Source organism: Adiantum capillus-veneris, chromosome 10, assembly GCF_014529385.1.
Source record: "Adiantum capillus-veneris isolate H3 chromosome 10, ASM1452938v2, whole genome shotgun sequence".
Classification (NCBI taxonomy): Eukaryota; Viridiplantae; Streptophyta; class Polypodiopsida; order Polypodiales; family Pteridaceae; genus Adiantum; species Adiantum capillus-veneris.
The window spans coordinates 96,907,423-96,933,245 of record NC_140940.1 but is presented as its reverse complement, the minus strand read 5'-3'; positions in this window follow the sequence as shown (position 1 = coordinate 96,933,245).

The window sequence follows — 25,823 nt, the reverse complement described above, 5'->3', positions numbered from 1 at the left end:
AATGAATAACACCTAGTGTACCAATTACCAGGATAGCGGTACTACGAGTACCAGTACTAGTACTGGCACTTAAACTATGAGACTGGTACCAGTATCACTACCAGTACCAATACTAAGTATGCCAGTTGGTATACCAATTTAGAAGTATCGCAATTTTAGTACCAATACTAACAGTACCGGTACTAATAGTATTAGTATTAGCACTGATTGATACCAGTACCAATACCAGTACACCAGACCTGTATTAATACCACTATGATGGCTCTTTGCAAGACTTATGGAATTACATATCTCCTATATAAGACTTCTAGTTTATACACCTTTTTGATATTCTCGACATAAAAAATGTCCGAAAACCAGTTTGCCAATAAACCAATATAGCAATATAACAATATAGATGTATGCCAGTATCAATACCAGTATTGCCGGTACCAGTACTAACACTGAGAGTCTTAGAGTAGTACTAGTACTAGTATACCAGTTGACCAGGATTGTAGGATAGTAGTATCAGTACTGGCACTGAAAATCTGAGATTGGTACTAGTACCAATACCAGTGTATCAGACTATAAAACGTTTGTTTAAAATGATGTAACTGGCTACCAAAGTCTCTTGAAATTTTGCTTTCAATTGTAAGGTTACTTACACAAAAAGGTATACCTATGTGAAATGGATTACAACTAGTGTACCAATTTACCAAGATAGTTGTATTATCAGTACGAGTACTACCAATACAAGTATTGACACCAGTACCATTACCAATACTAAGTATGCCAGTACCACTACCAGTATGCCAGTTGAGACTGGTACCAGTACGAGTACAAATACTAAGTATGCGCGTTGGTATACCAGTTTATAAGTATCACTATTTCAATACCGGTACTAGTACTATCACTGACTTATACCAATACCATTACCAGTATATCAGACCTGTATCAATATCAATATACTAGCTCTTTGCAAGACTTATGGAATTACATATCTCCTATATAAAACTACTAGTTTATATACCTTTTTGGTATTCTTGACATAAAAAATGTTTGGAAACCAATTTTCCAACAAACCAGTATAGCATTTGAGATTGGTACTAGTATCAATACCACTGTATGAGACTGTAAAAAGTTTGTTTAAAGGATGTAATTGGCTACCAAAGTCTGTTGAAATTTCTCTTTCAATTATAGGGTTACTTACACAAAAAGGTGTACCTATGTGAAATCGGTAACATCTAGTGTACCAATTTACCAGGATAGCAGAATAGCAGTATCAATACTAGCATTGAAAATATGATATTGGTACCAGTATCAGTAGCAGTATAGTTATCAAACTATAGAAAGTTTGTTTAAAATGGTGTAATTGGCTACCAAAGTGTCTTTCAATTATAAGGTTACTTACACAAAAAGGCTACCTATGTGAAATGTATAATAGCTAGTGTACCAATTTACTAGGATAGTTGGATAGCAGTACCAATACTACTAGTACCAATACTGGCACTGAAAATATGATACTGGTACCAGTACCGATATATCAGACTGTAAAAAGTTTGATTAAAATGATGTAATTGGCTACCAAAGGCTCTTGAAATTTCTCTTTCAATTATGAGGTTACTTACACAAAAAGGTTACCTGTGTGAAATGGATAATAGCTAGTGTACCAGCTCACCAGGATAGCTGGATAGCAGTACTAGTACTAGCACTGAAAATATGATACTGGTACCAATACGAATATATCATATTGTTAAAATTTTGTTTATAATGGTGTAATTGACTACCAAATTTTCTTGAATTTTATATTTCAATTATAAGGTTACTTGCACAAAAAAGTTGTACTTTTGTGACATGGATAACAACTAAGATGCTCATGCATCACCTACATACAGAGCCAATGTTAACAATATGTTGTGTTTTTTCAATGGGTGCAAGTGAGGGATACTCTCTTTGGTTCAGTTCTTTTGGTGCTTTACTGTTTGGAAGGTTGGCAGCTGGTTTGAAGTTTGTGAAGGAGCTTCTTCCTTTTGTATGGGGTCGTGTACCAACCTGATGTTATGCATTTGTACAAAATCAGGCTATCTAAGTTTGTTTTGTATAATAAACCTTGTATTTCTCTGGGTACCTTTGTCTTTGAATATGAGTATGTTTTTTTAGCGAGCTTCTAATTTTGAGCTTTTGCAATCAAAAAAAATTTTACGAGCTTTTTAACATTTAATATAGAGCCTTTTTTAATGGCACAAAGTACTAAACTAAAAAGCACACATTTTACATGCGATAGACACCAAAAAACATACATAAGTTTCACAAAGTCTCAATTGTAAGCTTGAACATTTGGCAATGTATGAACCTCAACGCATACATATAACGAGAGGGGAATTCAAAGTTCAATGCCCATACAATATTCTCTTAAACTAAGCATCATATATGCATGAAAATTTTTACACAATCAATGAGGGAGAAACACTATGCATGGAGGATTTTTATAATCTATATACACATGCAGTGGCAACCTTCCTCTATGCTCGCCTATCCCAATACATCATACTTTACACATCCATTCAATATTGCAATTGTGTCTGTCCGTGAATGTAAAAAGAAACCACCTATTCATTGTAGATGCCACAAAATACTCAAGTACCAATAAAAGTATCTCTTTAAGTTTAACACTTCCCATGCATATGCGGTAGACATGCAAGATCTATCTATCTCACTTAAAGAGCCACATGGAGCATTTTTCATGGCCTCTTATAACATGATTGTGCACCATCAATAAGAAAATTACCTTGTATGGAGATCAGACATGGTTTCACACTTGAAACGGGGGAAAAAATTTGTAGAGTACTCTTGCAATACAACATTCAAATCAAAGAAAGAAAGTATAATCTTCTACTTATTCAAAACATATCATGCTACATTTTGCATTGTGAGTTACCTATGGTTTTGAGATGGCTTGTTGATTATTTCTTAGTTTTAATCAACAAGCAGATCTTTTCTTGAAATCATAGGCAACCTACATCCCAAAATGTAACATGATATGTTCAAATCCACAAAATTTTAGTCTGACATGGCAAACTGTAACATGACATGGCAAGATCCACCAAGTGTTGGCATCTCTTCTTTGCATTATGTACCAAGAAATTGACCTTCCCCCTCACATGGAGGAGTACATGCCAATTGAGAAAAAAAAATCGCTTATATAGATTGTAAGTCACTACCTTGATGAATTTGAATTTTAAGAGGGATCCCATCCCACATCTTGCACCAACAAATAGGATTGTCTTTTTATAGGAAAAATGAGACATTCTCTAATTGAAAAGGCATAGTGAGTCATATACATAGGTACTAGGGTGGTGACCATCCCTACCATAGACAATACAAGCCCAAAAGGGTGATAGTTTGTGCCACACATAGCAGTCCCAAAAGGGTACATGACAAGAAAGCACTCGCATTATTGCCACATTGGATCAAACGATGGAAATCCTTGTCATACACTTACTCACGCATCACTCAAACCGTTGCATTGCCAAACAAGTTTTATACATGTAATCAAGAGAAACCTGGGCCTTTCAAAGTAAAGAGATGACGAAACAAGCACCAAGCAAAGTAAAAAACTGAAATTTCCTAAATTGACATGAAGTCATTTTGTACTCTCGTTACCAAAGCAAAGCATTGTCTTTGGGCATGAATGCCAACAAAACAGAGGCCCATACTTTGTGTTTCAAGAATAGTTAGTTAGTGCAACCCATACTTTAATAAAAAATGTATTTCAATGCAATTACACAAAATGTGAATTTCCCTTTGCCCAAAAAATGGACTACTCTCATCATAGGATATTCAGTACATGGCACTAGGTAATCATGCCATCCATTATTTGCAAGGACAGCCAGAAAAGGGATGCATGGTCAATTGCTTCTGTAATAAATTCAAAGTTTGGCATGGTAAAAAAGCATGCATGTCATCCATATGCATGCAGATAAACAATATTCTCTATCTATCCACATAAATGGGCACATTGTCAAGATATATTTCCTACTTGGCAATGGTGAGCATTCCATCCATTGCTGGTAGAGAAGATAAGAAAAGATAGATGACATGCCTAACTTGCACTTGCACACCTATGTTTTTGGATAGGTGTATCTCATTAATTAAAATAAATGATACCCCTCACACACCTACCCTCCCAAGGGGCGGCCATATCATATAATGGAGCTTCTGGCATCTGTATACCTACCATGCCTCCCTCTCATACCATCTAGCAATTCTCATTGCACGCCTTCCAAAATATGGTCACCTACCTATGTCAACATCACCCTCATGTTTCCATACATACATACCCCGACACACATACTGCCTTCTAGCAAATTAAGATACCACATCTCTTTTAAGATTCCTGCACTCCCCTCTCAGCACTATCAACATGATGCCCTGCTCAACTTGAGTAGAATATGCGAACGCGATCAACATCTGACCTTAATATGTGTGTGTGTGTGTGTGTGTGTGTGTGCTTGAGAGAGAGAGAGAGAGAGAGAGAGAGAGAGAGAGAGAGAGAGAGAGAGAGAGAGAGAGAGATGAAATGAAATGAAATGTTATATTAATGTCTTCAAAAGGCCAAAGTGACCTATGAGACCAAAAAGTTACAATGTGGTGGATTTGATACAAAGTCCGAGTAACAAAAAAACAAACAAACTATAGAATCCTAAGCCGCTAGATGTGAGCTAAGCAGCTAGATGGGCTTGTGTAGGATATGAGTAGGGGGTGAATGAATGGGGGGCTAAGACAACATAGTGTGGATGTATCCTCTAAAAGTGATAAATCACAAGAGGTCCAGCATTGGTCGCTGACGAATCTCATTAATATCCTCCATGGTCAGTAGTCTAACCGGGCGTCATGCATGTCTGCCCAAAGTGATCCGACTCCTCTCATGCAACCTCCATCGATGTTGTGTAGTCCTCCACAGTCGTGGGCATCTGGATCTCCCTAGCTCGGTCACTTGCTCTGGTGCAAGGAGAATTTGGGCTCTGTTGTGTCTAGCTGATTCAGATCGTGGTAGATGGGCCTAGTGATTTGAGACTGTGTAATAGTCAAAGAGGATGCACTCTAATGAGTACTAGAAGGGGGTCAATTTGTCCATCTTAAACCCAAAACTACGATGTCATCTCCCCATACCAACATCTTGTATGTCCTTGCATGGCTAACTGTCGGGAGGACTCAAGTGCTATGCGGGCATATCTGTCCCTGGGAAGGTTCCATAGGCGGCGTATAAAAGGAGACTAATCTGGTGAGCACCTCAACCACTAGTGGGGGGCAATCTAGCTCTGCTTCAATAATGTCACATGGTACCCTACTGAGGACTTGGCTCTAATAAGCCGCGAGATCATGGAGACCAAAGGCTTCTCCATGTCCCCCTTCTATCAATTCCACTTGACCTCCCATGATGGTCCAATGAAGGTCCCCATATCTCAGCTCCATAGAGCAATGCAAAATCCACCAAAGTTTCAAAGAGCCAAAGCTTCATCATAGGCTCCTCAAACTAAACGTGTGAAAACCTTCTCTCCAATCTACGAAACGTGTGCAACTGTGAGTTGGCAGCGTGCCATTGGTGCTGCATAGCGTTTGCCTGAGCAAAACGTAAACCCGGATTACGTCTTCACCCACATCTTGCAAGGCTGCAAGCGACGGACCAAACAGTTTCAAGCTGTCGACTAAGTTTCTTGTTGCACTAATTTGATTGGAAGGCACCTGAAAATGACAAGCAAGGCACTAAAAAATGACCCGAAATGAAACATCAGCCTTATCCGGCCGCCCTCATGAGCAGCCTGCTCGTCCACGCGCGCACGGACGATCAGTGAGCTCCACACAATGTCGATCATGGTGCAGATGGTGCAGAAGTTTACAATTGCGCTAGTTTGATTGGTTAAGAAAAAAATTGAACGATTTACAAATATATCAATATGCAGAATGTCCTGACAAGCAAGGCACCCAAAAATGAAACATTAGCATAGTCCGACCGCCCTCGTGAGCCGCCTACTTGTTCGCGCGGACGCGGATGACCAGTGAGATCCACTCACTATCGACCAGTGGTTTTCTTCCCAAGATGCTATCACTTATTAGGATGCGCTAATTGCAAGGTACACCAAACATGGTTGTGTCAACGACGCCTTAAAAGTCTTTTCATTTGGTCGATATGTATGTCAAATGTGATGCCCTACCAAACGCATTAACAATTCTTGAACTTAATTCTCTCATCTATCAAAATTGGCATCGGCACCAAGCAGCATCAACCAACATTCTCAAGAGTAGCCTGCTTGTCCACGTGCGCGCGGACGACTAGTGAGCTCCACACACTAATGACTAAACATGGTTGTGGCAAGGATGCCTTTAAAGGATTTTGATTTGGTCGATAGGTATGTCAAATGTGGTGCTTTACCAAAAGCATGAGCAATTCTTGCACTGCATCCTCTCACCTCCTTGATTATAGAATATGCCGAACATGTCTCTAGAAAGGCTGTCTTGAATGGATGCAATGGGAAGGCCTTTTTCTAAATGCAAAGGGAGTGCTCTCAAACGAGCAAAGACTCACTGTAGCTTGATCATCTGCACACACAGATGATCGGTGAGCTCCACATCATTGGATTTCTCATGAAAGATGCATATGTAGGGAGTGCATTGTTGAGTGTGTATATCAAATGTAATCTTCCTTCTCGGAATGTCAACACTTGGAATAAGTTGATTGCAGGATATGCCAAACATGGCTTTGGAATGGAAGCTCTAGGATCTTTCAACTAGATGCAAAGAGGACTTGCAAAAGATAACTTGGAATGCGTGTTCAAAAGCAGCTTGATCATCCACGTGCACGCGGATGACCAACGAGCTAGTTACTTCAATAAGATGCATATATGGGGAGTACATTGTTGAGTCAAATGTAGTACCCTCATGAAATTGTTGCACCCTCATTTAGTCAAATTGTTGGATGCAGTACCCTCATGTAGTCAAATTGTTGAGTCATTACTTGGAATGCGTTGATTGAAGGGTATACCCAGCATGGCTATGGAATAGAAGCCCTGTGTTGTTTTCACCGGATGTGAAAGAAGGGCTTTCACCTTTAAGTCTCAGCAATGCTTTGGTCAATATGTATGCAAAATGTGAGGTACGTCCTACCGAAAGCCTGAATAGTTCTTGATGGGAATCCTCTCCAAGTCATCTTCTCATTGATTGTATTATATGCTCAACATGCTGGCAAGGACTCTCTTGATGGGCATCCTCTCCAAAATGTCATCTCATTTATTAAAGGATATGCTGAACATGGCTTTGGCAAAGAATCTCTAGGATGTTTCCACTAGATGTAAAGGGAAGGCCTTTCTTAAAATGTTTTCACTTATGCTTGCACCTTGAGGATCTATGGCCGTATGAAAGACTTCACAATGAGATTTTTGATCATGGTCTATTGAAGAAAGATGTCATGCCAAGTTATGCTTTGATATTTTTGTACATGCCAAATGTAGTGCCCTTTCTTGGAGCCGGTTTAATGCAAGATATGCCTAGCATGGCTGTGACAAGGAAGCTCTGGGCAATCTTATTCAAATGTAGAGAAAAGTCCTTTCTCCAATTTCATTCACCTACACTTTCATCATGAAGGCCTATCTCCTTACGCAAGATGTTTACATGGGCAAGAGAATTCATAATGATATTTCTAGTTAGGAGCTATTGGAGAAACATGTGTTTGGTTAATCTTTGGTTGATATATATATCAAATGTAGTGCCCTTACAAAAGCACATAAAGTTCTTGGATGAGCTTTCTATCCAAAAACTCATTTCTTGGACCACGTTGATGGCCAGATATGCCTAACCTGGCTATGCCAATGAATCTCTAGGCTATATAACCCACATGCAAATGAAGGCTTTTTGCTAGATGCAATCACCAAGTCTAGTGGTTGTTGGAGAAACACATTGAGCTTGGAAATGCTTATGTGGATATGCATACGGAGAAAAGGTATTTCTAAAAAATGCAATCATGTATACATGTACCATGGAGACCTTCGACCTTACACACCTTTACATGAGTGAGAGAATTGACATTGAGATCGGCGATTGAAGAAGTATTATGTTGTGTTTGGCAATGAGTTTTTTGATATGTAAAGTAAACATAGTGCCCTTATGAAAGCCAAAAAAATTACTGATGAGCTTTTTGTCTAAAATGCTATCTCTTGGAACATGTTGATTGCAAGATATGCCAAACATGGCTACACCATGCTTAGTTCTATTGTTCATTGGATGAAAAGGGAAGTATCCAATCACCTGCACTCACTTCTTAATGACATGTGGTCTTACCGAGGGTCTTACACAAGAAGTTGACATGGATGAGAGAATTCATGATGAGATTGCTTTAGGGGATATTAAAGAAAGATGTCATTCTTGGCAAGGCTTTCCAGGTTGGTGTTGTCTCTTGCAACCAGTACATTGGTTGAAAGAGAATGATATACAAAAAAGTTATAGGATGCTCAAGCTTTGATGGGCGAAAAATTCACTGTGAGATTTCTAGTCAAAGGCTATTCATGCAATTTTTTTGTGCTTGCTAATGTTTTGATCGATATGTATCTCAAAAGTGGTGCCCTTATGAAAGGAAAAAATATTCTTGATGATATTTCTATGTGAAATGTCCCTCCTCTTGGAATGCATTGAATGCAAAATACACCTAACATAGTTATGGCAAGAAGTAGTGGGTCCTTTTTACTAGATATGAAGTGAGGTATTGTTGAAGAAGCGTTGAATTGTTTTTGTTGGATGCAACAATAGGGCATCTCCCCAACTATGATCACGCTAAGGGAGTAGGGAACCTTTCCAATTGCAAACAATCACTTTCCTTAGCGTGCTCAATGCATGTAGTTACTAAGGTCTATTGGATGAGAGCCATATGATTTTTGATAGCATAGGAACAAATTTGGCATTATATCAAACAAAAAGTATTGCACTTGCATGGTTGACATTTTTGGGTGGGCACTAAGGAATTTTGACAAAGCTATGAGAGTATCAAGATGATGACATCATCTGAATATCCTTCAATTTGGTCGGCTCTTCTAGATGATTGTCAAAAATGGAGAAATGTTGGGCTTGGATAATTTCCCTTTTGAGCTCGCAAAATAGAGCTAGAAAAATGTAGCATTGCAGCATGTGCGTAACATTGTCTGAAGTTAAAATTTCAACAATTACTTGCAAAGTTGTTCTATCCAATTGAATGCTCCATGTTTTTTAGTAGAAGATGTTACAAGGACAAGACAGTTACAAGGACACCATCTATGCTACCTTATCATTTGTCTATTGCAAAGGGGATAAAGGTCACAGAATAATCGTTTGTTAGTCTTTATATCCTGGCTTCTCATTTAGATTTGACACTACACTAGATGTTGGAACCTTTAAATATGAGCGTAGATTTATGATAAGGACATACATTATCCACCTTCACCTTTGTATTCAAGTCAAATATATAAAGATGAAGTTAGGAAATTGTGTTTTGGTGTTGACTTCATATTGCGATGTTACAAAAGCTCTAGACATATAGAGGCTCGGATACATTTGCAATATGTGGCAAAGGTGAGATAGAGCCATTACAACACATTGGGATACTATTTTTCACCAAAATGATGGAAAATATTAAAAAAGGTGAAACAATTACAAGAGTACAAAATTAGAAGCTCTTAAATAAAATGCACTCCTTTCCTTTATAAAAAATCAACCCTGCCCTCTTTATACCAAGGACACTTTTGTTCAATACGAAAAATGGCCACCCTCATGCAAGCTTCCACGGGGAATTTATTGCATTTTGAAACACTTGGTTGACACTTCATACTATCCACTAATAATGGGCATACATTTTATAAAACCATTTGGCAGAGTACCCTTTGTACGAGGGGCTCATTTCCAAAATTAGTTTGGTTTTAAGGTTTCCTGCGTTGAATTGCTAGGTTCCTTTGAGACTATGGTAGGAATGTTGTTTGGTATTCCTCATATGATGTTCAAACAAAACTAAGTAGAAAAGGTTCCTTTTTATTGTTAGTGTAATATGAGTTAAAAAGCTCGAAAATAATGTTTCGATTCCAAAAGCTCACAAATAAAAAATCCCCTTTGAATATGTATATGTTCGTCTGTGGGTAATATAAGTAAATAATTAAAACACACACACACACACACACACACACACACACCCATGAGTACCTTCTCTTCTTCTTCTGCTCCTTCTTCTTCTTCTTCTCGGAAAAACTGGCTCCTTCACTTTCACTTCACGTCATTCCACTTTCATTTCACTTTACATGTATTGTATTTATAAAATATATACAATAAACACTTATAAGGAGTATATAATTAAACAAACTCAACACATAACAATTATATATTTCAAATAACTAAACATTTATATAATAAGATATATATATATTAAACAATTACAAAATATATATAAACACGTATAAAAGAAGATATATTAAATACTTCTATCAACATATACACGTGTGTTCACACACACACACACACTCATATATATATATATATATATATACACACACACACACACACACAATTGGAGGCACTATTAGACTGTATATATATACACACACACACACACACTTGTGTTCACACACACACACACACAATTGGAGGCACTATTAGACTACATTAAATGCAGTCCATGAACCACCATCTAGAAATTAAAAGGCTCACCAAATTTGATGCCAAATTTCATAGGCAAGCACAGAATTATAGTTTGTACATATTTAAAAAGTATAATTTACTAGTTTGAATGCACATACATTAACAACCGTCATATATTAAATGATGTACCTTTTAAAGTGACCATTATATTTATGGAATTTATGTCTTTTTTGTACTTTAATTTTGGTCCTGTTCTGCGGTAGATTAGTGAATGTACTTACATCCGCAAACTTACTTTGATTCAAAATGCTCAAGCTTGGGGGAAATGGTATTATCTCTATTTGGCATGATTTGACTTTATCGCATGGATATGCTATGGACTTATTTGACTCTGATGGCATGCACTAAGAACATATTTGACTTTGATGGCATGAGTAGTGGAATTGGGATTTTTTTGTTTGCATTTTCATGTCATTATGCTATCAAAATTTTGATAGCTTACCAATGTAGTCAAGGTTTAGAGTTTATCTGGATAGTCGGAAGTTATATGAGCTTTGAATTGGTGTGCATAGTGATATACAACTCTAGAATTTTACTTTGTCTCTCTAAATATTTTAAAAGAAAAGTCATTCTCTCTCTCTAGGTTTTATAATCTCTTCTTCCAATGGTAATGCGCATAGATACTATCTCTTTAGAATTTATACTTTCTCTCTCCATCAACCACACATATATGGAGTCTTATGATGATTGAAAATTACATTAAATAAATACTTTATGCTATGACACACGTTTGGTTAAACAAACTCAAAAGTTTGATGAAATTGTCAAAAAAACTTGAAATGTTAAATCCCCTGAGTTACAGACATGCATTATGCAGCAAAACTTACATGACATATTTTCTCTTTGACAGCTCTTTGGTAGATCCTTTTGTAGAAGGCGATTCAAATAGGGCTTTAGCCGATACCCATTTAACTTCTTGAAGTTCTCTTTAAGATTCAAATCCATGAGTTGGTAGTGACTTGAATTGAAAGCCTTCTTGACTCCGTATGGTCCCTACCATCTAGTTTCAAACTTGGCATCAAAACGATTGTCAAGTCAATTGCAAAAGGACAATTTCTTTTTGGCAAGAATTCCCACGGCCTACAGCCTTGCAACAAACCTCAAAGATTTACAAAAAGGGAGTTTCTCACCAAAGAACGACTTCCAATCATTCAAGCCATTTTGTTGTGATGGTTCTTGCAAGGGAGAGTTTGAGCCTCGATTTCTATGCTTTGTGAAGAGGCGATTTATGAAAATAATGAGTGTCTTCATAGAGCTCTTTTGTAAAATCTCTTGAAATTTTTTTTTTTGTATTTTTTTTGGTTTTTTTTTTTTAGTGCACCTTGGACACACTATTTGAAAAAGAGAGACACTTCCATTGAGAATATGGTAAGACCTCTTTGTTGGCATCCATCACTAGCACAATCATTGATATGCATGCCATGCCTACATATCAAAGGCATTAACACATAATGAGTTGTATATGTTAATGCCTACGTCAAAGGCATTAATACATACAACTCATTTTGAGTGATCTAGTTTGAGAGTAGGTGATGACAAAAAAAGAAGTGCATGTAATCATGGTAGTTGCAACTATGAAGCAATGGAGGTACCAGGGAATGGAGTCATTGGTTCCCATTATTGGCTAAATTTTAGAAGGCGAGTTTCCACAAGTCATCACAAAATCTCAGAAGAGGAGACTCGTGAAGAAGGCAAGCTCCTATCTCTTCCTAGAAGGATCCCTCTATCAAAGAGGAAAAGATCAGGTGTGTAGAAGAGTACCAAAAATGGAGGAATTTCTAGCCATTCTAGAAGGTTTTTGTTACGGGGTATGTTTGGCCAAGCTTGTATGTGGATATTCAACATTGGTGTAGAAGCTGTCACAATTGTCATATTAATGGAAATCGAATATTGGTGCATGGTCCAAGGCAAATAGTTATTGCAAATGGACCCTTTGAAAAGTGGGGCATTGATGCTATGGGTCCACTACCTAGAACAAAAAATGTTAAACTCTACATCCTAGTGTCAGTAGACTATATTACTAGGTGGGTGGAAGCACAAAGCGTGGCAAAGGTAAATGAGAGGATAGTGAGTAAATTTATCTACGCTCATATTTGTTAGAGATTTGACACACATTTGGAGATTTTTTGATAATGGTCGAGGATTTAGAAATGGTTTTCTCACAAAGATTTGTGAAGAAATTGGCATTTTCATCATCACATTGCACCCTACTATCCTCAACCAACTATCCTCAGCCAAATGATTGATAGAAAAAGCTAATGGTGACATTGCAAGCATCATCAGAAAGATGGTGAAAAAGGGACAAAGTTGTGGGATGAATTCTTGGATGGAGCATAATGGGAATATCGAATCACATATAGGGAGGTCACAATGTTCATGCCATTTCACCTAGTCTATGGTGAAAAGGCTTTGCAGCCTATTGAGCTCAACATTCCAACAATGCGGCTCCATAGTAGAGGGATGGGGGGAGATGAGGATGCATCTGTAGATCGCCTTCAACTTGCATTAGTGGAGCTTGAGTGGAAGAGATAAATGGCTTATGAGTGTTCCAAGAGTATAGTTACACAAGAAAAATAGAAGCTCGACAAGAAACTAAAGGGTGCATTCCAAGAGAGGATGCCCTGGATAAAAAGATTCTCAAGCACTTTTTGTGCTTTATAAAGTTCAAGACATTTGGCATACATGCCAACAATCAATACAGTGTGCTCTTCCCCTCCATGTTTGCTTGTTTAGTGGATATGTTGATTTCTTGATTGCATCTAGAGAGATCCCCTCACTTGGAATCCGCCAAAAATAACCAAGAGCATCTTGGCCAAGTTGAGCGTATCCCACAATCAGTGCATTCCAAGAGAGGACATCCTGAGAGGAATCTCCCCAAGCACTTTTTGTGCTTTATAAAGTGCACCACATGTCATAATAACTAATACCTAATTCTCCTAAATACTTTTCTCATGTTAAACTAATCATTTATTATGGAGAAGTACCAGGGGAGAAAAAACTAGAGTATTGGTTAAACTGGCAGACCGGGACACAGCAGGGATCCAAAGGTGGGGCCATCTGCACAAGAGCAATGTGTAACAATGGGCTTTAAAGACCCTAAGGTTCAGCCCATTAAGACTTAAGGTTCCAAAATTCAAAGGTTGTGTCCAATGGTCAAGCTTAGTAAAATTGAAAGCTTTAGTGAATGTGCCAAAAAGTCTTCAAGGCTCCTACATAGAAGGGGGAGATCCCTGTAAGTAGGGGATGAGAGAGAAACACACACACATACTCACGGGCTCCCTTTACACATAGGGAATGAGGGACACATGTCAGCTCCCTAGGCCAATTGCCCACAAGGTGCACTCAAATCCTATTGGATGGCCATGGAGGTGGACCAATGAGAATTAGGCTAGAGTAAATCTAGTTTAATTCATTTAAAAACACTTAATAAAAGAACCAATAAGAATTGATCTCTCGTTGCTCTGGTTTGGGGATCCAAATGCTTGTCGCATTTAAGTGGTTACTGAGCATTCTCTTTGGGATCCATATCTTTTTTATTCCCTTGGTTGTTGGTTTAACTGTGTTCTTGTGTTGACTTCTACTATTGTATTGTGGTTTGTATGCCATGTCGCCTCTATCCTTCCATACCCATACTTGTTTTTCGCGTGTTGCTAACCTTGATCTATTCATTGTTGTCTATGTTGTCTTATTTTTGTAGTGAACATGGTTGGCAGTTCCTTGGTTGTTCTCCATGGTTATCGTGTTGTGCTTTATTGGCACCCATCCTTTTTGTTCTTTATCCAGTGATGGTGGTGCTATCATCTGTTTCTTCCCGGTTGTCTGAGCAAAGGCTACCACCTGTTGTTCTTGTGCATGCTGAAGTTTGACTGTATCCAAATTCCAATCTATCTGCAACATAAAATTTGTGGGGGTAAACATATTGATATACTTGTACATGCAATATTGTCCAGCCCAATGCTCCCCACAAATGTGATGTACTACTTTCCAGGGCTTGTTGAGTATGATAGAGTTGTTCCTCAAGCTTGAGCTGTTTATATAATTTGTAAGAGATCAGATTTGCTTGAGATCCATAATCAAGAAATGCCGTCGATTCAACTTGATTGCTACCCACTTTGACTGCAATTATTGATTCCAATGTGTCTTCATCAAAATTCGTTAATCGAATAGCATTTATTTGCAATGGTGATCCACTTCGTTGTTGTTGTCGTAGACGCCTTCTTTTTGCAATGCGTTCTTTTGCTTCTAATTGTGCTTCTTCTCGTACCCTCTGTTTCTCCTTCATCCGTTGTTTTTCTTGATGGATTCGTTGAAGCATATCTTGTGTTAGTGGTAATTGATACTTTTTTAACCGACACCTACTAATCCAATTTGGCATTTCTTCTCTTGCGAATGTAGCAAGTTTGACAGCTCCACTTTGTGATAAGTCACTAATCACAAAGGGTCCCATCCCTCGCTTTTTAAGTTTTTTGGCATGTTTCTTCAAAGTATAAACAAGTACATAATCACCTGTTTTGAACTCTTTCGTATGCACATGCTTGTCAAAAAACTCTTTTTGTCTTTTCTTTTTAGCATAGATTGAAGCTACATCTCTCAGTCGAAGTTCATCTAGCTTTTCAAGATCATCTATTCTTGAAGAGAGCTCATGCCCTGTCCATTCTAAGCGTTTCGCTACTTGTAGAGTTGGAACTAAAAACTCTATGGGTAATATAGCGTTTAGACCAAACACCATGTTGTACGGTGTTGTTCCGATTGATGTTTTGTAAGCTACCCTGTATGCCCATAGGGTTGAGTGTAATTGCTGATCCCAATCCGTCCTTGACTCTGATACAATTTTAGTCAAAACAGTGCATAGTGTTTTATTTGTGGCCTCAGCTTGTTCATTTGCCTGTGGATGATATGGAGCAGATTTTCTATGTATGACCATGAATTCCTCTAGCAGATTCATTAAGAAAATGTGTTCCTTGATCACTGACAATTTCTATTATAATCTGTATCGTACAAAGACATTCTCATACAAAAATTATGCAGTGGTTCCTGCGTCTGCTTTTTGTGTTGCTTTGGCTTCCGCCCATTTTGTGAGATAGTCCGTAGCCACAATGATATATTGGGTATGGTTACGATATGCAGGGGGTGAAATAGGCCCCACAAAATCAATTCACCATTTTTCAAATGCCCGTGCTCCCATCATTGGCCGTAGTGGCATCTCATCTCTCTTTATCAGCACCTTAGTGTGCTGACATGCGTCACAACGCTTTATAAACTCTTGGGCATCCATGTGCAATGTAGGCCACCATATTCCTCTGGTTAAGACAATTTTTGTCATCTTATCGCCTGAAAAATGGCCTCCACTTATTCCTCCATGTGCGTGTTCTAGAATCAGTAGGTATTCACTTTCAGTTGCACAGATTCTAAGTTGATTGTCCTTTCCTCCCTTGTAGAGTTGATTTCCAATTAAATTAAAGTCTCGAGCCTCCAACTCTATAGCCCTTTTTTGCGCTTTTGTTATGTTTTCAAGAAATGTCCTTATTGTTAAGAAATCAATGATATATTGACTCCATGCAGGTGCAATGTTTACCTGAAACAATGTTGCGTGATCCGCCGGTCGTTTGGCACTACCTATAGTACAATTGTTAACATAAGCATGCGTGTCAGCATACATAGTTGGCCAATAAACTCCTAAGTGTTTCAATATTTGGTGTGTTTTCATTGTTGAACAATGAAATGCACAATCTTGGATGTGTGCTTCTTCAAGATAACACTCGAATTCCTCAGGATTTATACATAATTGTAGAATTTGGTCCGAGCCTAGATGGTACAGTCGTCCTGCAATTAACTGAAAATTGTTTGTTTGTCGAAATGTTTGTTGTTTGGATCTGTCTTCCTTGTTATCAAATCTACCTCCAAAGGAAAGAATACTAAAAATTTCCTGGGACCATTTGGGTATCATTTCAATATTGAAAAGATAAGCATCAGGTATATCATCGTCTACTCCTTTAGGAGCTTCCCCGTTTTGCAGCCTTGAAAGATGATCCGCCCGTAGATGAGTTTTACCCTTTTTTACTACAACTGTGAGGTCAAACTCTAGAAATATAATAAACCAGCATACAATTCTCCTAGTATTGCATGGTTTATTTACTAGATACAAAAGAGCTTCATGATCTGTGAAGAACACAAATTTGTTTGCAAGCAAGTAATGCCGAAATTTCTTTACAGCATAAATCATTCCTAATCCCTCTCTTTCAGTGGTGGTGTAGTTCTTTTCTGCACTATTTAGTTGTTGGCTCGCATAACAAACTGGGAAATCCATTGTTCCATCTCCAGGTTGAGCCAGAATACTCCCAATTTCATATGGAGATGCAACAACGTGAACATGGAATATCTTTTTCCAATCAGGTGCTTTAAGTACATGTGCTGATACAAGGTTTTTCTTAAGCTTTTGGAATGAAGTTTCACACTCCTCAGTCCAGTCGAAACTGACTAATAAGCGATACAGTGGTTGTGCAATGACCGCATACATATATATGAATCTTTGATAATATCCGCAGTGTCCCATGAAGGATTGTACTTGTTTGGCATTAGTAGGCCTAGGCAAGTCTACTATGACTCTAATTTTGTTTAGGTTAGTGGTTATGCCATTTCTTGAGACAATATTTCCTAAGATGCGGCCTTGCCTAACCATAAAAATGCACTTTTTTGGGTTGAGACAAATTCTATATGTTCTGCACTTCTCAAATACCTTTTGTAAATGGTTAATATGTTCTTCTCGTATAAGAGAGTGGACATAGCGATCATCCATATATATTTCTAAGAATATTCTCAGGTATTCTTTGAACGCATGAGTCATTAACCTTTGGAAGGTAGCTGGGGCATTGATTAGGCCAAAAGGCATAACTCTATATGCATATATTCCCCACTCCGTGGCAAATGCTGTTTTGTGTTGATTGTCTATTGCAATTGCCAATTGGTTATACCCCGAAAACCCATCTAAAAAGGAATAAGCCCGTTTTCCAGCCACCCTCTCAAGCACATGTTATGTGATTGGCAAGGGATAATTATCCCTTATTGTGGCTGCGTTCACTTTTTTGAGGTTCACACACACTCGCAGGTTTCCGTTCTTTTTGGGGACAACCACAATGGGTGACACCAAATTTGTATGCTTGATTTCATAGATGAATTCAACATCCATCAGGTTGTCAATCTCCTCTTTGATTTGTTTAGTGAAATTGTCATTATATGTGTAAGGACGTTGTTTGCTAGGTTTGGCATCTGATTTCAAAGGAATTGTATGTTGGCATATCGATGGATCAACTCCTTTGAGGTCGTTGTAGGACCATGCAAACACATCTTTATACTTCTTAAGAAGTTGTGTTAGTCGTTCTTCTTCTTCAGGCTCTAAATCAGTTGCTATATAGACAGGCTGAGGCTCTTTGCCTGGCGCAGCGAGGTCTATCCGTTTTGCATTTTCCGGCCCGTCGTAAGATTCCTGGTTTATTCTTTCCCTTACTGGTGGTGTCATTATGATTTTTATGTCCTGGATGGTGAATTTTTTATAGTGGATGGTACATTCATGTTTCCTTTTTTTTGACTCCTCCTTACCGTCTATTTCTCCCTCAGTAGTCCATACCTCTCCTAACGACCGTTTTGGTTCTTGGTATTTCTTTTTACGCTCCATTTTGGTCCCCTCTGGATCTTTTGTATTTTCTTGTTTTGATTGTTGAGATTTTCTTGATTTTGTTTCTGTTTTAGTCTTCCGTGCTTGTTTTATTTCCTCATGCATCCTTTCCCCTCGAACTCTTGAGAATCTTCTTGATATTTGGTCTTTTACACAATCCTCTGCCTTGACAAGCATCGTTATTTAACTCCAGATGCTCAGAGGAGTCATAAAACTCTTCTTGTTCTGGTGAGTCTACATTCACATCTCCTGCTGGTATAAGGCTTACCATGTAATAGGGTAGCACATTGTAGCCATCCTTATCGCAAAATTTTATCGTTGGGCTATCTGTAATGGTACATACATCCAATGTTGCTAGTATGTATTCCCATTCCAGAGGTTCTAAGGCATCTTCACGAAAAGGTTACAGAATGTAATCCTTGTCCACAATAGCTCTTTCTAAGACGCATTCCTCTCTTTTTAAGCTCCCACAATGTGAAGCTCCGCACATCCATAGCTCTTTTTTTTGCCCTAACCAGGCTGGGAGTTCAGACCCTGCCAATGTAGCTGAATCAAACTCTTCCACTAGTGTCTGGTTCACATCCTTGTAACTATGGTCTATTAGGTATATTTTGGTTGTAGTCTCCCCATGTCTAAGGTATATGTGGTCGTAACCCCAATCCTGGACCATCTTTAATTGTCTCATGAATGGTCTTTCCAAGATGATCTCGTAATTTTTCTTTTTGTCGAAATCAACTATTGCAAATGTATGCTCATACTCAATTCCGCAAGAGGTGACAACTACTTTTTCTAAGAGTCCTAGAGGCTTTTCCAAGAATCCATCTACTAGTTGCAATTTCATTCTGGTAGCTCTCAAAGCCACTTTTCCCCATTTTTTCCAGATTTCTTTGGTGGCGATAGCGACTCCCGCTCCACTGTCAACAATAGCTTTGAAAACTACTCCTTGGAATTCTACTGGTAGTGTGGTATTTTCATCTTCTCCCTCGTAATATTCTCCGACCTTGTTTAAAGGTACTGGCCTAGTGTTTAGTTGAGGCTTGTCCAATTCTCTGATCCCTTCCTGAAGCTTCGAGGTAGGGTTTTTTACTCCAAATTTTTCTAAGCATTTGTCTACGGTGGTCCACATGTTTGGTCGTAACCTCAAGAGTTCGGCTAATGTGATTGTGCATGCCACAGGTGTGGACAATAACTCAAGCAACCCTTGTGAATCCATCACTCTGTTGGAAGAAAGTCTTTGAGATGGGATTGCTCTCACCTCAAACTTAGCTTCATACTCCCCTAGGTAAGAGGGTAGAGTTTTTAGCAAGTCTAGTTGGCTGTGCCCCGTACTAATTGAACCCTGGTCTCCCCCTTGTGAATGCATATCAAAGTTCATTTGTGATATTGCCTCAAATTCTTCAATGGGAGGTAAGATCTCATTTTCCTCCTTTCTCGTGCTATTTATTTGGTGGCTCACCCTGTTAGCCTCATTTGCTTCCCAGATTTGTTTCCACAGGTCATCTAGACTGTTACAATCCTTACCCATTTCTACTAATGTTTTACGCTGGAAACCATCAATTGTCTCATCTATTGTATTGGGCACTATGATAGGTTCTCTCCTAGACTCAGAGGTAGTTGTGAGTCTCTCCTTCGTGTCTACTTGTTTCTCTAGAGTTGGTTTGATAGGGGTTGGAGCTGATACCTCGTGCCAAGTTGCAGGTTTACCAAGCGTATTTTCTATCAAGGATTGGGTTGTTTCAATCATCTTTTGACACATATCAAACCTCTATTTTTCTATTTCTGCATATGGATAAGTCATCCATCTTTGCTCTTTGGTTTGGTTGTTTTTTAGTTTGGATTCGTATGATTTTAAAAGTGCGTCTAAATGCTCATTTAATTTTTCTACCAACACTGATCCTCCTGATCCTGCATTTTTGGGTTTGACTATTTCCTTGGGCCCTATTGTTGCCGCAGTGTGTGAGCTTAAACCGCTCTAATCTATCCTTTGTGTGTTTTAACTGCTTGGATAGAGCCGTTCGCTCTCGCTCTCTCCTGGATTTCATACGCGCCTTTCTAGCTTTCCAAGTGCTTCTCTGATTTTTCATTTCTGCACTTGGGGCATTGGTCTTTGGCTCTTCAACTATGGGTTCGTTTGTCATTTGTTGAGCTTGCGCTCATGTCACTGCTTGAATAGGTATTACTATCTTGTTTTCTGACCCTCCGCTGGAAGGCACTGCTTCCAGCATGTTCAAAGTAGTTTTTGCTCCTTTGCTCGGGTTCTTAGGGCAATCAGGAATCAAGTGAGTAATTCCACACTCGGTGAAATACGTGTTGACTCTAATGATTCCATCATGAGGACAGTCTCTTAGCCAATGGTCTCCACCACACTTGTAGCAGGGTCCCTTAGGCTGTTGAGGTGCTCCTTGAGCTCCTCTTTGTTGGTATGCATGCCTCTGCCTGCTCATGCCTCCGTTGGCTATGAGAAACAGTGTTCGTTCATCCAAGTTGTATCTTCCTCTCCTGTTTCTTGTGTAGCTATTGGTGGTCCTGTACTTCCAATCATGCTCCAAGGTTCTGGCGTCGTGGGTTCTTCCGGTGGATAATAGACAGAATTTGCAGCATATTCATTGGAATCTTCATAATATGCATGCATAGGTACCAAATCCTTCTCTTCTGGTTTGTTTACCATAGGTGTGTATCTTATGCCGACTGGTCGTAATCCTGGTAGGGGTGATTGTTGCCCCAATACTGGTTGTGGTCTTTCTACACCTACAGGTCCTGATAGGTTGCCTACTTGATACCTGGGGATCGGTGGAAGTTTAGGAGATGCTACGTGAGCTTGGGGAGCATAAGGTCGCTCTCTCACATATCCCTTGTTATAATAACATTCCTCCGTCACATGGTTTGTCCATTTTTGTTCAATAGGACACCTCTTTGGCTGTTTAGTTTGAGGCTTGGCATACATATTAAATTTTTTTAGCACTTTCTCCATAAGATGCTCCTGGCTTAGAACTACTTCTCCTTTTGGTGTTGTCTTAGCGGACTTGCTTCCACTTTGTTGTGAGGATGAATCGTCATCAAGATCCTTGAATTCACCCTCCTTGAAGACCGCACAATTGTCTACAAGGTAAAGAGCCTCCTTAGTTAACTCATTTAACGTTGTGCTCCTCTTCATATGTAAGTCCTTCTGGAGATCTACGTTCCTTAGTCCTTGAATAAATATAATCATAAGTCTGGACTGAGTTGGCAGTCCTTCCACAGGGCAGAACTTTACATATCTTTTTAGTCGTAGGGGTGCATTTCGCACAGATTCCCCTTCTTTCTGTTTGAATTTATGGATTTGTCAGACTGTATTCTGAGCTATCCCCCTTTGTGAGAATTCCTCAATAAGCTCGTCAAACACCTCCTCCATAGACTCAAAGTCTCTACGCTCCACAGAGTCAAACCAAGTAGCGGCATCTTCTTCTAGGGTAAGCCCAAACCCCGCAAATTGAGTAGGGAAGTCCACCACTTCTTCAACTCTAATTACACGCACAAAGGCTGCTACATGATCCCTAGGATCTCTGTTTCCCGTGTATTTCTTGTTTACCCATTTTTGCACCTGAGAAGGTCTAATTCTACGATGGTCTACAAATCTCATCATTGGTTCTCCTCTTTCTACTCGATATACCTCCTCCGGCCTTTGGTAGTGGGAGGGTTCCTCTCCCAGAGGTGCCCCTAAGCCATAATGTTTGATGGTTCTTGCACGAGGCGGTTCATCTCTTCGAACTCATTCTATGGGTTGTCTTCCGGGATGTGCCGACTCTTGAGTTTTTGGCTTACTCTCGCCTTGATACTGTGAATAGAGTGGTGGTTCTTGTAAATCTCTTAGCCCTCGTGCGGCTAGATAACCATCTCTGTTTTGGTCTTGTTCTAATGTCGCACTTTGTCGAAGCCATGCCTGCAATCATGGTTGGGTTGCTTGTTGATTCTTAGTAGTTGAACGTCTGTTGTGGGTTAGAATGTGATGTTGCCTTGTACTCTTCTGAAAATGGGTATGTTGACTTGCTAGGGGTATAGGTGGACCTTGGTACTTCTTCGCAGGCATATGTTGATGTTTCTAGAACTGCTACCTTTTCTACCTCTTCTGGGAGAATACGTTTGTATTCTCTCCCGTACCTATCAACAAAAAAGATATCCTTGCCCATAGCAATTTCATAAGAGAATAAGTAAAGAACCTTGTCTTTGCTTAATTCATGTGGGTAGGGTTCTTTGCATCAAAAATAAGATACTAATCCCTTGCTCTCATGCTTGTAAATTCCCACATTCTCAATATAGGTAGAGACCCTGGTTGTTTTTTTATCATACATAAAAAGAGCTCCAGGTTGATCAATTTTTGGAGGCGTCTCTTGAGCCTCTGAGACCATATTTCCTTTTGCCACATTATCTCCATATCTGTTGTAATCCTCAGGGTTACTAACTATCAGATAGTGGTTCCCCTTTTTGTCTCGAAATCTATCTCCATCATCATAGACTCAAATTATCTCCAGTCTTTGAGAAGGTCTTTCTTCTATACAAATACACTTGCGTCCCTGATAGTCAGAATAAACTAGGACTCCCCTAGAGTTTGTTCCTTCTAAGAAGATTATAGTGAACTTGGCATCGTTCAAAGGGTTTTGGGAGGTACTTTCTCCTACCATTGGTCCTTCACCGGAGAAACCTCTTGGCTGTTGACTACCCATCATGAAGAAGGACTTATCTGATGAAGTGTCAGTATCACTACCCTCCTCAATGATTGGTGCTAATGGATCTAGCCTTGCCTGAGTTACACTCTCCTCAGTGGACACTAAGCTACCCTGATCACCTGCCACTTTTTGGTCTCTAGGAATGTGTCTTCATGATCTTAAATTCATTAAACTTAGCAATTCAATTTATCACAAATCCTTAAAATAATACCTTGGCACAATTTGGGTAGGATGTCTTAAAATAATGGTTTTGGTCTTAAAATAATGCCTTGGCACAATTTGGGTAGGATGTCTGGCAACTTTCCTTTCTTTTGGCCTTATCCTGTCAAGATATGATCAAACTTTCACTTTTCAGGTGAAAATAGGGTAATTGCTACCTTCTAAACACACTAGCCAACTTAGATTTTCAAATTTCTCACCAGAACACCCTGTAGACATCCTACACGTAGCATTTCCACTGTATTAAAATTTAACTTTTTTATGACAGAAGTACTCTCTATGCTCTGCAGCTCTCTCAGAAATACTCACAGAAACTTTTGAACTTCAATTCAGCTTCTAAACACTCTTTTCTGACTTTTACAGCTCTTTGATGAGCCTAACAATAAATATAATATGCATGAAGTGCTCCAGATCATAAATCATGATGTCCTACTTACCCTACTCCTACTCATCATGTGAGATAGTGATTTTGGTGTCTCGGTTGCTTCCTGGCCTCTCCGGACTCTCAAAATATCCTTTCGCTGCCTCTACCACTCCAACTTCTACTCTCTACACCACAACTTAACTAATGCCTAAAATTACCTAAGTTTACCTAAGTCGAAGGATCTAGGCCAGACACTCGCTCCCTAGAATCCTCCTAAGACCTAGAGATTCCCCCACCCTCTGATCCTATCTATATGTAAAACAAGACTTTGGCAAGCCAGAGAATCCCTATCCTCAAGGACTAGTCTCAGTCACCTACCTAGGGTTTTCATCCCCGGCAGTGGTTCCAATGTTGGCGGATACGCCGCGATGGACGTGAGCACAACGAGAACTCAACTACCAAGATTTATCAGCTAAGGACGAAGCTCGACCCACACGCGCGTGGAAGCAAGCATAGGGTGCCAATCTACGCTCGACCGACTATTGACTACTTCCTATAGAGGTCTCTACCCAATGTCTAAGTTACAGCCTTCAAGAGTACTCAACAGGAGATTTTCTACAACGCTTTCAAGAGCCAAATACCCATCAAACATTTTCAAAATGTTACGAGCTTGAAGGAAACCCTATTAACACCAATAGGTCGCTCTCCCTAAGGTCCATGAACCAAAACCCCAACCCTAATCACCCGGTGGAAAATCACGTAGGATGTCTAGTCGAAATTTACAGGTCGATGTTTCCGGAAACTAAAGTGCCTAATGTGTAGCTCTACTCATTGTGAACACGTGGATATGCTGAAATGAAAAAACAGATAACGTATGCTCACCAAATCATCAGATATAGCTTGTGGATCGAGCTCGCAAAGCCAGGTCGTAAACCTGCAATCTAGGTGTTGGCACGTAGCTCTCTTCGGGGGAAACACGCTGCACTTCTCCGCACTTGATTCTAACCATCAGTGCACTCGTAGCGTTGTCAGGAGTTTTTTGGAGCAAGAAATTGCGCATATGTACATACACATGCATGGTGCATCAAATAAGGAATTGCCCATTTTCCAGAGCCAGGTGGTTATGTGGGGCCCACATGTGTACAGGTAGGACAGGGTGTACATAGTGCATCGATTTTCACTATTATCAGTACCACTGTGATTTTTCTACAATAAGGAGGAGTTTGTAGCACGTAAAACTTCTCGTGGAAGCTATCCGCGGGCCAACGACGTGAGGTCAGCAGGTGCGTCAGATGGCATCTAGTGGCGTCAGGAGGGCGAACGAGGTCAATATTTGCACGCGGATGAGGATGGACACAACGTGGGTGTTTTCTTGTGAGAGTTATGCAGAAAGGTCATCATTAGGACCACTTTTTGGGGCCACTTCACGTGGTGGCGAGATGCATTATTGGAAAAAAGCTGAGTGCCAGGTGTGCAAATCATGCAAAAAGGTGACAACTATGCACTGCGAGGTCAGTTTTTGGCCTGTTCGGGGTCCGTTTGAGGTCATCTAAAAGGCCAAGGGTGCCCAACTAAAAAAGCTAAGTGTGGGAACTGAAAAAAGAGAGAGAAGACCAGAAAAAACGTGGAGAAGAGAGGAGGAACAGCCGCAAGTGTGTTTTTGCTCATTTTGGAGCCTGCTTTGGCCGTAAACTGCTCATCCGAGGTCAGACTTAAGCACTTTGACATTGTAGACTGGGGTTTTGGGCCGTTCTGAACGCGATGGCGCTGTCCATTTTGCCAAATTCCTCACTCTTTTTCTGCTGTTTTTCTGTGTAAGTTTCTCCTATGAGCGAAGTTTCTGCTCCAGTTTGTGATTGTATCTGGTATCTTTTATCCATATTGTGTGAGCTGTTTGCCCCATTGGTGTTGGCCCAAGCTCATTTGTATCTAAACATCAGAAATTCTCCTCTGTTGAGCTGAGTTTTGTGTGTGTGTGTGTGTGTGTGTGTGTGTGTGTGTGGAGTGGGCAAGTGGATAGTCTCTCTCCTCTCACTCCAGAGGTGTGTTCCCTGTCTCGGTCAGGTATGTTGTGTAAGCCGAGTGGTGCCCCATAGTGTGTGTGTATATCTTCCCAAGAGTGTGTGTCGGGTTGTTATAGAGGCGCTGTGTGTGTTTTCATCCCGCTCACATTCTTTTG